The following is a 10,445-nucleotide window of genomic DNA, read 5'->3' on the forward strand; positions in this document are numbered from 1 at the left end:
AGTGCACCCCATCCCTGCATCTATCTCACTGTCAATATCCTTCACCTGATCAGGGGTCTTCCAAAGGCAAAGGGGTCAGCGGGTACTAGCCATCACTCCCTCATAGGGCTTCTCCTCTAGACCCATGACAAACAATAATAATAATAGTAATAATTGCGGTATTTGTTAAGCACTTACTATGTGCCAGGCACTGTACTAAGTCCTGGGGTGGATACAAGCAAATCGGGTTGGACACAGTCCCTTCTCACTTGGGGCTCACAGTTTCAATCCCCATTTTCCAGATGAGGTCATTGAGACCAAGAGAAGTGAAGTTACCTGCCTAAGGTCACACAGCGGACAAGTGGTGGAGCTGGGATTAAAATCTATGATCTTCTGTCTCCCAGGCCTGTGCTCTATCTGCTATGCCAACAGACCCTATCATATAAAATCTAGGTAATTAATGATTTCTTAATTCAAGATCAGTGAAAACAACTCCGGTTAAAACTACCTTTCCCTAGATATTTTTCTCCCGGGACTCTGTACGTCCCTGTAGGCGTTCCAGGGTTTACTTTCCTCTGGTGTTTTGTCCTCTTGTCTCAGGGTGTCCCAGATTCCAGTCTCACCCTCTTCCAAGTCCTTAGGACACAGGGTTTCTTAATGTCCTTTCTCACTCTCCTCATCCCTCTGGAGTTCTAGCGGCTGGATCCCAAACCTTCAGAGACTCCTAATCTTCACTCAGGATCCTCTCTGATCCCTCTGTGTCCATCCAAGATCTACAGCACCAGCCTTCCCTGTATCCTGTTCTCCCAACCACAAGGCTCGCTAACTCTTTCAGCTTTCATTCATTCATACTGCACGGGCCTGGGAGTTGGAAGGTCATGCGTTCTAATCCCAGCTCCACCACTCATCTGCTGTGTGATCTTGGGCAAGGCATTTCACTTCTTGGGTCTCATTTACTTCATCTGTAAAATGGGGATTGAGACTAAAATGGGGATTGAGACTGTGAGCCCCATATGGGGCAGGGACTTTATCCAAACCAATTTGCTTGTAACTAATTCAAACCCCAGCTCTGCCAGTTGTCAGCTGTGTGACTTTGGGCAAGACACTTCACTTCTCTGTGCCTCAGTTACCTCATCTGTAAAATGGGGATTAAGACTGTGAGCCCTCCGTGAGACAACTTGATCACCTGGTAACCACCCCAGCACTTAGAACAGTGCTGTGCACATAATAAGTGCTTAATAAATGCCATCATTATTATTATTAACTACCCCAGTGCTTACTACAGTGCTTGGCACTTAGAAAGTGCTTAACAAAAACCATAATTATTATTACTATTTCATTCATTTGATCGTATTTATTGAGAACTTACTGTGTGCAAAGCACTGTATTGAGTGCTTGGGAGAGTACAATGTAACAACGGACACATTCCTGTCCACAACGAGCTCACAGTCTAGAGGGGGAGACAGACATTAGTATAAATTAATATAAATTAATTCAAAGCCCTACTGAGAGCTCACCTCCTCCAGGAGGCCTTCCCAGGCTGAGTCCCCTCCTTCTTCTCCCCCTCCTCCCTCTCCCCATCCCCCCTACCTTACCTCCTTCCCCTCCCCACAGCACCTCTATATATGTATATATGTTTGTACATATTTATTACTCTATTTATTTATTTATTTTACTTGTACATATTTATTCTATTTATTTTATTTTGTTAATATGTTTGGTTTTGTTGTCTGTCTCCCCCTTCTAGACTGTGAGCCCGCTGTTGGGTAGGGACCATCTCTACATGTTGCCAACTTGTACTACCCAAGCACTTAGTACAGTGCTCTGCACACAGTAAGCACTCAATAAATACGATTGAATAAATGAATGAATAAATAAGTAAATACATAAAAAGATAAAAAATTAATTACAGATATATATATATATATATATATATATATATATACAGATATTTACATATGTGCTGAGGGAATGGGAGGGAGGATGAATTAAGGAGCAAGGAAGAGTGGAGTAGAAGGGAATGAGAGAAGAAGAGAGGAGGGTTTAGTCAAGGAGGGTTTCTTGGAGGAGATGTGCCTTCAATAACGTTTTGAAGTGGGGGAGAGTATCTCATATCTCATATCTGTCTGATATGAGAAGCAAGGGTGTTCCAGGCCAGAGGCAAGATGTGAGCGAGAGGTCTAAAGAGAGATAGATGAGATTGAGGAAGGGTGAGAAGGTTAGCTTTAGAGGAATAAAAAGTCCGGTCACCTCCAAGATGACCAAGGGTCTCCCTCCCCAACTCTTGTGCCACCATCTACTTTTTCCCCAGTCTGTCTCTCTGATTGGCTCAGTTAAATTTTTATACTTCCTTCAGAAAGCAGCATCATGGAGTAACTCTCCTGGCTTCCTCTTCCCTCTCCTAAGTACGGAGATGAACTAGACTGGCTGTCACATTTTTTGTGTGTGTGGTATTTGTTAAGTGCTTACTACATATTAGGCACTGTACTAAGTGATGGGGTGGATACAAGCAAATAGGATTGGACACAGTCCCTGTCCTGCAAAGGGCTTACAGACTTCACCCCCATTTTACAGATGAGGTAACTGAGGCCCAGAGAAGTGAAGGGATTTGAAGCAGCATGGCTCAGTGGAAAGAGCATGGGCTTTGGAGTCAGAGGTCATGGGTTCAAATCCTGACTCTGCCACTTGTCAGCTGTGTGACTTTGGGCAAGTCACTTAACTTCTCTGTGCCTCAGTTCCCTCCTCTGTAAAATGGGGATTAAAACTGTGAGCGCCCAGTGGGACAACCTGATCACCTTGTAACCTCCCCAGTGCTTAGAACGGTGTTTTGCACATAGTAAGTGCTTAATAAATGCCATCATCATCATCAACATCATTTGCCCAAGGTCACAAAACAGACAAGTGGTGGAGCCAGGATTAGAACCAAGTGGTGCAGCCAGGATTAGAATCCAGGCCCTTCTGACTTCCATGCCCAGAGAAGTGAAGTGATTTGCCCAAGGTCACAAAGCAGACAAGTGGTGGAGCGAGATTAGAACCCAGGTCTTTCTGTCTTCCAGGCCTACGCTCTATCCACTGGACTGTGTTGCTTCTTGCATTTAGGCAAGAAGACCAGTGGGAAGACTGCTACAGGTGGTCTAGTTGAGTTATGATAGGCATATGATCCAAGCTGGTGGCTGTCTGGCTGGAGAGGAATTGGCAGATCTGGGAAATGTTGTGGAGGACAACAGACTGGAACTGAAAATTGAAAGAGAACAAGCATTCATGGGCAATGCCAAGGATGTTAGCTTTGCCAATACAAGGATGGTGGTGTGGGCTACTGTGATGGGAAAGGGAAGTGGAGAGAAAATAAAGAAGTTCAGATTTTGACATATTGTGTTGAGGTACTGGTTAGTCGTCTGTGTAGGAAATGTCTTGCAGCCTAGAGAAAATGCAAGATTTCCAATGTGGGGAGAAGTCAGGGCTAGAGATGGGTGTCTTCCAACAATCAGTAGAGAAGCAATGTGGCCTAGTGGATAGAGTAATAATAATAATAATGATGGCATTTATTAAGCACTTACTATGTGCAAAGCACTGTTCATTCATTCTTTCAATCATATTTATTGAGCGCTTACTGTGTGCAGAGCACTGTACTAAGCACTTGGGAAGTATAAGTTGGCAACATATAGAGACGGTCCCTCCCCGACAAGGGGCTCACAGTCTAGAATCTAAGCACTGGGGAGGTTACAAGGTGATTAGGTTGTCCCATGGGGGGGCGCACAGTCTTAATCCACTTAATCCACTGAGGCCCAGAGAAGTTAAGTGACTTGCCCAAAGTCACACAGCTGACAATTGGTGGAGCCGGGATTTGAACCCATGACCTCTGACTCCAAAGCCCATGCTCTTTCCACTTAGCCAAGTCAGAAAGACCTGATTTCTGACCCTGGCTCTGCTATTTTGCATGACTTTGAGCAAGTCACTTCACTTCTCTGTACCTCAGTTACCTCATCTGTAAAATGGGGATTAAATATCTGTTTTCCCTCCTATTTAGGACTGTGAGCTCCATGAGGGACCGGCATGGTGTCCAACCTAATTAACTTATAATAATAATAACAATAATGATACTAATTGTAGCATGTGTTAAATGCACGTTCTAAGCACTGTAGTACATAAAAGGTAATAGGGTTGGATGCAGTCCCTGTCCCACCTGGGGCTCAGAGTCTTAATTCCCATTTAACAGATGAGACAATTGAGGTCCAGAGAAGTGAAGTGACATACCCAAGGTCGCACAGCAGACAAGTGGCAGAGGCAGGATTAGAACCCAGGTCCTCTGACTCCTAAACCCAGGCTCTTTACACTAAGCCACGGCGCTTCTCTAATGTGATGTGTGGTATTTGTTAAGAGCTTACTATGCGACTAATACTAAAGAGCATGGCTGGGATTCAGAGGACCTGAGTTCTAATCCCAGATCTGCCAGTTGACCATGAACAAGTCACTTAATTTCACTGTGCCTCAGTTTCCTCAACTGCCAATAATCATTAAAAAAATACCAGAAATAAAATAAATAAAAGAGTATACAAAACCTGGATATATACAATGTAAGTAGATCAGACACAGTCCCTCTCCCACGTGAGTCTCCCTGTCTAAGGGAGAGGAGAACAAATGTTTTACCCCCATTTTGTAAATGAGGAAACCGAGACCCATAGAAGTGAAAAGACTTGGCCAAGGTCACACAGAAGGCAAATACCAGAGCCTGGTTTAGAACCCAGCTTCTCTGATGCCTCGGCCCATGATTTTTCCGCTAGGCCACACTGCTTCGTATGGGCGCTGGGTAGGGAGGTCTTTGAGGAGGCTGATGTGGTAGCTAAACTGAGATATAATAAATAATAATAATAATGATGGCATTTATTAAGTGCTTACTATGTGCAAAGCACTGTTATAAGCACTGGGGAGATAAGGGTGATCAGGTTGTCCCACGGGGTGCTCATAGTCTTAATCCCCATTTTACAGATGAGGTACTGAGGCACAGAGAAGTTAAGTGACTTGTCCAAAGTCACACAGCTGACAGCGGAGCCAGGGTTTGAACCCGTGACCTCTGACTCCAAAGCCCGTGCTCTTTCCACTGAGCCACGCTGCTTCTCTGATAAGTATGATATGATAAGTAAGATATGATAAGTACCTGGACCAGCACGGTGGCAGTTTGAATGGAGAAAATGTAACAAATTCTCAAAAATACCAACTGAATTTGGTTAACGACTGAATGTGAGATTTGAAAGAATGGGAGGAATTAAAGATATCGAGAAATCAGCATGGCCTAGTGGTTACAGCATGGGACTGGAAGTCATAAGGACCTGGGTTCTAAGTCTGTCTCCACCACTTGTCTGCTTCGTGACCTTGGGCAAGTCACTCCACTTCTCTGTGCCTTAGTAACCGCATCTGTAAGATGATGAATGAGAATGTGAGTGCCACGTGGGAAAGGGACTGTATCCAACCTGTTTAGCTTGTCTCTACCCATCGTTTAGTGCAGTGTCTGGCACAATAGCAAGTCCTTTACAGATGCCATATTTTTTAAGGTATCGCTGTGATTTTGGGCTTCAGAGACAGAGAGGATGATGACATTGTCAAATGTGATGGGAAACTGAGGGGAGGATTCAGAAAGCAAACTGTCCTTCCCCCACCTAAAACTCAATATGTCTAAGACTGAGCACCTTATCTTCCCTCCCAAACCCTGTCCTCTCCCTGACTTTCCCTTCACTGTGGATGGCACTACCATCCTTCCCATCTCATAAGCCCACAACCTTGGTGTCATCCTTGACTCTTCTCTCTCATTCACCCCACACATCCAATCCATCACCAAAACCTGCTGGTCTCACCTTCACAACATCTCCAAGATCTGCCATTTCCTCTCCATCCAAACCGCTAGCTTGTTAATATAATCACTCCTTGTATCCTGACTTGATTGCTGCATCAGCCTTCTTTCTGACCTCTCAACCCCTTGTCTCTCACCACTTCAGTCTATACTTCACTCTGCTTCCCTGATTATCTTTCTACAGAAACACTCTGGGCATGTCACCCCCCTCCTCAAAAATCTCCAATGGTTGCCTATCAACCTTTGAATGAGGCAAAAACTCCTCACTCTCGACTTCAAAGCTCTCCATCACCTTGCCTCCTCCTACCTTACCTCCCTTCTCTCATTCTACAGCCCAGCCCATACTCTGCTCCTCTTCCACTAACCTCCTCACTGTGCCTCATTCTCTGCTGTCCCACCGTCAACCCCTGGCCCACATCCTACCTCTGGTCTGGAATGCCCTCCCTCCTCAAATCCACCAAACTAGCTCATTTCCCCACCTTCAAAGCCCTACTGAAAGTTCACCTCCTCCAGGAGGCCTTCCCAAACTGACCTCCCCTTTTTCTCTGCTCCTCCTCCCCCCCATCACCCCTACTCCCTCCTTCTGCTCTACTGCTCTCCCCGCCCCACAGTACTTGTGTATATATGTACATATTTATTATTCTATTTATTTTAATAATGATGTGTATATATCTATAATTCTTTTCGTTTATTTTGATGCTATTGATTCTCATCTACTTGATTTCTTTTGTGTCTCTGCTTCCAGACTGTGTCTATTCTTGTGCTTAGAACAGTGCTGGGAGATGGTGAACCCATTACTGGGTAGGGATTTTCTCTACCCATTGCCAAATTGTACTTTCCAAGCACTTAGGTACAGTGCTCTGCACATAGTAAGCACTCAATAAATACGATTAATTGAATGAATGAAAATAAAGATGGTGAGTTCAGTTTTAGACATATTGAGCTTCAGATGTTCTCAGGACATCCACATAGAACTCTCCTAGAGCCAGGAGGAAATGCAAGATTGCAGAGAAGAAATGTACTCAGGAGTCGACTGCGGGACAGGCGAGAAGGAGGCACATTGAGGAGGTTAGCGTCAGAGGAGCGGAGTGTGCGTGCTGGGCTGTTGAAAGAGAGAAGGGAGGTGAAGTAGGAGGGGGAGAGGTGATGGAGAGCTTTGAAGCCAATAGTGAGGAGTCTTTGCTTGATTTGAAAGTTGATAGGCAACCACAGGAGATTTTTGAGGAGTGGGGTGAACATGCCCAGAGTACACTTACCCCCGACCCCTCTGCATAGAGGGATTTGCTGAAAATGTGGAAGAGGTTGAGTCCTCTGAGGAAGCGACTGTCTATGGAGAATAGAAGGGGCCCCAGAACTGAGGCCTGAGGGACCCCCGCAGTTAAGGGGTAGGAGGTAGAGGGAGCACTGATCAAGGAGGCTGAGAAGGATTGGCTAAATAACTAGAGGAGAATCAAGAGAACATTGAGTCAGGAAAACCTTAGTTGTAAAGGATTTCAAAGATTTATATTCATGTCTGTCTCCCACTTCTAGACTGTAAACTCACTGTGGGCAGAGAATGTAACCACCAACTCTGTCATATTATAGTCTTCTAAGTGCTCAGTACAGTGTTCTGCACACAGTGAGCCCTTAATAATAATAATGTCATTGATGATGATGACATAGTGTCTAGACCACAGGCCGAAGAGTCAGCAGGTCATAGGTTCTAATTCTGGATCCGCCACTTGTCTGCTGCATGACCCTGAGTTACTCCACTTCTCTGTGCCTCAGCTACCTCATCTATAGAATGGGGAACAAGACTGTGAGTCCCACATGGGACAGGGACTGTGTCCAGTCCAATTTGCTCGTATCCACCCCAGTGCTTAGTACAACACCAAGCATATTGTAAGCACTTAACAAATACCATAATTATTATTATGAAGATGAGTGGTCCACAGGGCCAAAGGAAGCTGAGAGTTTGAGGAGGATTAGGATAGGGTAGCATCTGTTAAGTTTGATACAAAAGAAAGACATTAAAGAGGTCAGATGCAGAGAGTGAACGGGAAGAAAATCAGATTGTAGAGGGGCCAGAAGGGATTTGGTGAAGAGGAAGGGGAGCGGTGGGTGTTGACAACCCATTAGAGGAATTTGGACAGGAATGAGAAGAGGGAGTAAAGGGAATAGCAGGATGGCACAGTGAGATCCAGAGAATAATAATAATTGTGGCATTTGTTAAGTTGTTCTCTCAGGGTCGCATCTGGGGAGTTTCCAGTACTCTACCAGTTTTGGCTATGGGCAGGAGAATCAAGCAGAGACCTGCCCATTCCATTCCTAACTTGGGCAGTGACTAGTGAGTAGAAGGCAATCTGCTATAAGTCAAAACTCACCCATGCCGGGCAGGAGCAGCATAGCAGAGAGGCAGGGGTGGAGACTCAAGTTTACTGCGTGGAAGGCAGCAATGGTAAACCACTTCCATATTTTTACCAAGAAAGCACTACCAGAGCGATTACCAATGGAGAGCGGGGAGTTCTGGGAGAGATGTGTCCATGGTGTATCTATGGGTTGGAAATGACTCGATAGCATAAGACAAATTTGTTAAGTGCTTACTATGTGCCAGGCACTGCAATAAGTGCTGGGGTGGACACAAGCAAATTGGGATGGACACATTCCCTGTTCCTCATGGGGCTCACAGTTTTAATCCCCATTTTACAGATGAGGTAACTGAGGCACAGGAAAGTGAAGTGACTTGCCCAAGATCTCGCAGCAGACCAGTGGCAGAGCTGGGATTAGAACGCAGGTCCTTCTGACTCAGGCCCATGCTCTATCCACCATGCCATGCTGCTTCTTTTTTCGGATAGCGGAGATGAGGGTGCATTGAGCACCCTCAAAGCGCTAGCGTGGAAGCCAGCGATCAGAGTGCAAAGAGGAGGAGTGCCTGTTTATAGAAAGTAGGAAGGCATGCGGTTGGAGGCCCAAGTGAAGAGGGTTGATTTTGAAGCAGGCAGGAGATCTCCTCTTGAGAGTTGGCCCAGAAGGATGAGAGAGTGGATGAGGCCATGGAAGGGACCTGGGAAGGAGAAGAGGGGCAGATGAGGCGGGGCTCACGTCAGTTCCGATTTGTCACCAAAGTGGAATGTAAGGATAAGGGAGTCAGAGGCTTCGGAAAGATGATGAGGTTAAAATAGAATCAGAAATCAGCCCCACTTGGGCAAGAGGCTAATGCATTAGCCCAGCCAAGCCAGGTGTGTGGACACATCTGTTGGCCCCAAATTAGTCTCATCTGCTGTGCAAACACACACCCAGGAGCTTCCCTCCAGGTACAAGGGACAGCTAAAGGAAAGGCAATAACCAAGGCAGGCCGGAAGAAAGAGGAATGGCCCAGCGTCAAGGTGGCGGTGGCCAGCTCTTCAGACCATAGACCCAGATGCGATATGCACAGGGGCCCTTGGTTACCAGGAGAGATGACAGATTCCTCGGAATTCTTGACTCAGCACACAAGTGAAAAATAGCCATCTTAAATGTCAGGGGGTTGGAGGAAGGTTTCTTTTTTCCTCATACCCTGAAAATCTATCTTTGGTTCCGGAGGCTCCATCAGGCAAGTGAGCACAGAGCAGAGTAAACAGCCTGACTAGGCCTGGACCTCTCACTAGAGGCCTGGCAACCTCTCAAATTCCTACTGCCTTCGACATTGCTCTGCTTCTTCAAATCACGGAAACCAGAGGGACCATTTACGATGCTGTGAAACTCGGCCTGTTTTTGGAAGACTGACAGGGATTAAGTTGTTTGGGATCTCAGGGCCTGGGATTTTTTTCTTGTTGGGGGAGTGTCAGAGAGAGGCTGGTCTGGGGTGCAGCAGGGTAGAGTGTGTGGAGGGGCAAAGAGAGAATTAGGAAACGGAATCTCAGCTGACCTGGGGAAAGAAAATAAGTTCCACTGTCAGTTTTTGTTTACCATTAAAGCCACACACCAAATGATAGCACCTGTCATCTCCACTTACCCAGGTCCTGAATAAGACGTGGAATAAACTGCCTTGCCTTAAGATTCCCTGGTAGGGAAGCAGTGTGGATTAATGGAAAGAGCACAGGAGTGGAATTCAGGAGACCTAGGATCTAATTCTGGCCGTATCACTTGTCTGCTGCGTGAAACCGCGGTCAAGCCGCTGAACCTCTCTGAGGCTCAGTTTCCTCATCTGTAAATTAGGGATTAAATACCTGCTAATGATAACAATAATCATTATGATATTTGTTAAGTGCTTAATATGTGCAAGCACCATACTAAGCACTGGGGTTGGATACAAGCAAATTGGGATGAACACCGTCCCTGGCCAATGTGAGGCTCATAGTCTCGATCCCCATTTTACAGATGAGGGAAGTGAGGCGCAGAGAAGTGAAGGGACTTGGCCAGGGTCATGCAGCAGACAAGTGGCAGAGCAGTGATTAGAACCCATGACCTTCCAACTCCCAGGCCTGTGTTCTATCAACTACGCCATGCTGCTTCTGTTCTACTGTTCTAATAGTAATAATAATAATGATAATTGTGGTATTTGTTCAGCACTGTATAAAGCAATGGGGTAGATACAAGTTAATGAGGTCCCACTTGGGGCTCACAGTCTATTCTGCCACTGGGACAGGGACAGTGTCCAATC

Source organism: Tachyglossus aculeatus, chromosome 1, assembly GCF_015852505.1.
Source record: "Tachyglossus aculeatus isolate mTacAcu1 chromosome 1, mTacAcu1.pri, whole genome shotgun sequence".
NCBI classification, from domain to species: Eukaryota; Metazoa; Chordata; class Mammalia; order Monotremata; family Tachyglossidae; genus Tachyglossus; species Tachyglossus aculeatus.